Source organism: Aphelocoma coerulescens, chromosome 1, assembly GCF_041296385.1.
Source record: "Aphelocoma coerulescens isolate FSJ_1873_10779 chromosome 1, UR_Acoe_1.0, whole genome shotgun sequence".
Classification (NCBI taxonomy): domain Eukaryota; kingdom Metazoa; phylum Chordata; class Aves; order Passeriformes; family Corvidae; genus Aphelocoma; species Aphelocoma coerulescens.
This window is the reverse complement of record NC_091013.1, coordinates 9,479,046-9,484,219: the sequence shown is the minus strand read 5'-3', so window position 1 is coordinate 9,484,219 and position 5,174 is coordinate 9,479,046.

Sequence of the window (5,174 nt, the reverse complement as noted above, 5' to 3'; positions counted from 1 at the left end):
GGCGCCGCCCGGCCCGGCCCGGCCCGGCCCGGCGCGCTCCTCCCCGTGCCCGCCCCTGCCGGGGGAGGCCGGGCCCGCGCTCCGCGGGGAAGGGGCGGGGGCGCGGCCCCTCTCGGCCCCGCTCCGCCCCGCCGGGGCCGACTTTGGGGAACTTTCCGCGGCCGCAGGCGGCGCCTGGAGCCGTTCGTATCGCCTCGCCTCGCCTCGCCTCGCCTCGCCTCGCCTCGCCTCGCCTCGCCTCGCCTCGCCTCGCCTCGCATCGCAGCGATTCCCGCTGCCCCCGAGCGGCCTCCCCGGCCCCGCTGGGGGCCTCGGCCGCGCCGGGAGAGGGAGAGGCACCGGCTGTGCCCCGGCGGCCCCGCGGTGGTGCCGCAACCCCGCGGGCGTGGCCGGGCAGTGAGGGGGGTCCCGGGCCGCACCCCCGGCCCCGCCGCGGCATCTGTACGGCGAGGAACCGGGCGAAAGGCAAGGCCGCCTCGGATGCAGGATTAGCGGTTCCTGACCTTAATTCTTCTTCTGGAGTGACCTTTAAATCATAAGTTATTAGTGGAGGGTTTAAAAAAATAATTCAGCGTTTCACCATTCGTGTGTGGACGTACCTGCCGTTCCCTCTTCCCTCTGCGGCATTGCTGATCCCAAATTAAATCTTTGAGAAGGGATAAGTACTTTGCCCGGTTTCTATTTGGTCTTTGTTTATTTTGCTTAATTAGCACTGAGGTGCTGAGAATGTCAAGGGCAAATGTTTAGGTTAGTTATTAAACAAGGTACTAGTATAATTCACTGTCTGAAGCAGCTCTTCCTCAAGATACACACATAGGCACGAAGGTGGAGTGTGATGTCCATAAAGGATTATTAAAAAAAGAAGAGCAGGAAGATACAACCTGCAGATTTTAAAGCAAGTGCTGCTACTTACGTTTGAGGGAGAACTGTAAAGTAGGAAGAGAAAAATTAAGCCAGGAAAGCCATCATCTAGTGAAGAAACCGGGAAAATCTTGCCCATAAGTGCTAATTATTATATCCCTATTAATAGTATTTAGGGGTTTTTTTTGTTTTTTACCAACTATAGAAATGCTCACATTAATTTCAAAAGGTGCAGGATTAAACCCTAGTGGTTTGCACAACTTCCTTCCAAGTTTCATTTCATTCTGTTCACAGTTTAAGGCTGAAACAGAAAGAAAAAATATTATTTACATGACAAACTTCTCGGAGCACAAACAGCTTTGCTCTTACAGCTGCTCGTAGGAGTTAGCATTTGAGGTCTAGTTCTGGTTTCCCACTGGTGTTATGTTAGAGAACACTTACAGAATATTGCAACAATTTCTCCTTTTCATTTTAGTTATCTCCTCTGCTAGAAGCACAGCCACCAAAGCTCAGTGCTCTGATGCCATAGTAGATGTATCACAGTGCATATGAAGACCATGATGTTAGCAGAAGTTGGGTGTATTTCTAAAGGGCTCTTGGCCATAGGTATCTGTGAATTCAACTACTGCCAGTCTGTCACTAATCCTGAGTAAGAAATGCATTTCCTTGACCTGTTACTGCTAGAACTTGGAAAGAAATTAGAAATTTGGGGTTGGAGTTTGGCAGAGTTTGTTGTTTTTTGGGATTTTTAAAAAATATTTGGTATCACTTCAGTAGGTGTATACCAGACTAATATGTTAGCCAATTTGTTTGAGTCATGTTTCTATTGCCTCCCAAACATAAAGTGTTAAGCATTGGAAGAACATAGCAAAAATAATTTAAAAAAATTAGAAAGGATTTAAACAATAATTGATAAACAACATAGATGTGCCAAGCTAAAGACTTCAAAACCACATGAAGTGCAGAATTGTGGTTCTGGTCTAGTATTTCATATAAAAGGGAGAGAAGAAGTAAACAGTTTGCTAGAATATGTGAAAACTTGTGATATGATATACAGAGATAACACTGTCACCTATAGTTGATGTTGCCAGTACTTTCTGGCAGCAAAAACTCAGTTTTTACTTTATTAAACCTTTGCTGTTTGGGCTGGAGTTGCCTCTACAAGATACCTGCCTCTGGTTGATTTTTTGTTTAAAAGTTACACTAAAGTTCAGTCATATGTAGTCTGAAAAATAGGCATTTTCACCATCTACCAAAAAAAAAAAAATCCCAAAGACTTCAACATTTTTCTCAGTGAGAAGCAAAAGATTGACATACAGCCCCCCCAAAAACAAACCCAAGCATGACCTGCACACCTCAGTACAGTGGGCTGTGCACGAGAGAGATGCTTTTGTATCTTACAGTCTCCAAAGAATTCATCTGCCCTGACTGTGCTGCAACCATTTACAGCTCCTCTGTCTGAATGACTGATGTATCAGCAAGTGGATGCTTGGGCATGCTCCAGCCTCCACCTTCTGGCCACCCACTGTTCCCAGTGTACCTGGGAGAGTCTGCTGGAGCCCATCTGGGAGTGAAAAGGAACAGGGACATGTCAGCCCTCCTCAAAGATGTTCTGCTCACAGAGCTTATGAAAAACAGCCCACATGGTGGGACCACTTGTCCTAAGGTACCATCCAACACTGGGTGTTCAAGGATTTGGAAACCTGAGCTTCACAAAGGGCAAGGAGGGCTGGAAAGAAGGTAGAGACAGTATAAATGGACAGGCAAGATTAAGTGAATAGAGGCAAAATGGGAAAAGACAGCGAGAAAGCTGAAGTAGCAGAGTTCATAACAAAGTAACAAGCACCATTGCCTCAAAAATTTGTCTTTGACTTAAGTATTGTGACTGTCTCTTTTCCTATGGTGAATGGATGTGAAATCAACTGCAGAAGTCTGCCCTGTCTCCCTGGGCAGTCAGTCCAGAGAAGGAACAGCTACTGAAACTATTAGTTCAAGTGATAAGGATCTCCTCTGTCCCCAGGAAGACCTGACCTTTGCTGATGACATAAGTTGTGGTTCAGTGCAGTTTCACACAATGCACCTTTCATCTGTACAAATAAGTAATTTTTTTTGAAATGTTGGAATGACTTACCTGGTTTCATGTTTGGAGCTCAAACTGGAAAATGAAATCAATTACAAGGATGTTTCTAACACGTAAGATATTAAAAGCTTGTTGAATATTTCCAAAATCCAGATGCAAAGCACTGACCACTTTTACCATAACTGGGCAGTTCCAATGAATCTCAGTAAGTCTGTACATGAAATCTCTCGTAGGAAACAGGAAAAGATATACCATCTCTAAATCCAACCGAGATGTTCATTACTGTTTATGAGAAGCCATATGCTAAAGTCACAAAGACCATAAAAGTATTTCAAGAGAATTAATACCATTTTATTCAAGTCAGTCTAGAGATAAAATGCAGTGAATAAATAGTAAAGATTCTAAGACCTACTGTCTGCCTGCTTCATTTCCTTGGAGAGGCAGGGATCCTCGGGAAACATAGCTCATGCTCATGTATTAATTAGTATGCTACCCTTTATGTTAGTCAGAGCACATGTAGAAACAGATGAATTAAATCCATCTTAATCTTGTCATTTCCACACTTCTAAGTGCCACACTTTGGAACAACAATACAACAATATCTTTTGAAGTACAATATGTTATTCTGCATATAACTTGAAATAGAACAGCTCTAGTTCAAAGTATTTCCAACGAATACTATTTTTCCAAGATACATAAAGGTGTTATAAAAGTGATCTACTACTTCTTCTATTGTACTAGTTCATGGGGCTGGCACCATCATTTTTGTGTCTTTGGGTCAGGAAATACTAAGATCTTCTTGAGCCTTTATTTCTCCAGGCTCAACAATCCCACCTCTCTCAGCTTCTCTCATATAGAGTGCTCTGGCCATCCTCATTGCTGTCTGCAGGCCTGACTCAGCATGTCTGTACCTTTCCTGCACTGGGGAGCCAAAATTCTGGACAGAGCACTCTAGAAACTGTCTCACAAATCCTGAATAGAAGTGGTGGATCACTCTCCTGGACCTGCTGGTTGCATTTTTGCCAAGGCAAGCCAGGATGCTGTTGCCCTTCTTTGCTGCACGGGCACATTGCTGGTGCTTGTTCACCTCACTGCCCAGCTTGATCAACAGGTCGTTTTTGTTCAGAGCTGCTTCCCAGCTGTTCATACCTCAGCCTGTACTGGTGTGTGGGATAATCCTCTCCAAGGTGCAAGGTTTGCATTTGCATCCTTGACCTTTGTGAAGTTCCTACCAGACCAGTACTGCAGCCTGAGCAGCTCCTTCAGAATCCCAGTCCTGCCCTCCAGTGCATTGGTTGCTCCCCCTCTCTCTGTTTCAGTGTCCCCTGCAAATCTGTGGAGAATTGCTCTTCATGCTGCCTTAAGTCACAGCTGCAACAAGCATATGCCTTGTCAAGGGTCCTTCCAAGTCAAAGAGCTGAAGGAATTGGCCTGAATATGATGGAAACTGCATAAGGAAAAGTGAGGGAGACAAGCCTTTCTCCCCTTCAGTCATGAACAAGACTCTTACAGGAGAGCAGCAGTAAGCAGTCAAAGCCCAGTCCCACAGCTGCCTCTATTATCAATTTTTTGCAGACTCAATAGGAAAAGCTGTGTGACAGAGGTCCCCTGGGAAGGTTCCAGTCTTGCAACCTTTAACCAAGTATCCAAGCAAGCAAGATGTTGGTTTCTATGGGACTTCTGCTGTTCTGCTGCTATCTCAGCACCAGCCCCTGTGATAATATCAGGAGTCCTGAGGCAGCAGTTCAGTTATTTTTCTCTGAAGTGGGGTGGGGTCTGAATTATGCATGGACTGAGGTCACTGCTGCTAACATGCTTGGTTTTAAATTAGACTTTAAAGCCAAATAGCACCCAAACTGGGAAGTACAGCACCACCTAAGAGCTGCTGCATTTCCCTTATCCATAGTGAACCTGTCACTATGCGGCAGAAGAAAACCTTGGGTGGTTTAGTACTGGCGGTGACACAAAGTGCATAGTCACTATGAAAAAAAATGAGGCAGATACTGAAAAAGCATGTGAAAAGTTTATCTTAGCAGGAATGGAAAATAGTGTTATGTCCATACAAGAAAACAAAATGTGTTTTGAAAACTATGATGAAACTGAGTATGACATATCAAAGAAAATAAAAAAGGTGAGTAGAAACTACTCTTTGCACCAGGTGGCAAACTCATACCAAGGGGAAATATATGGTTAAGCTAGTGACAAACAGAAAATTCAATGTGACTGATTCATC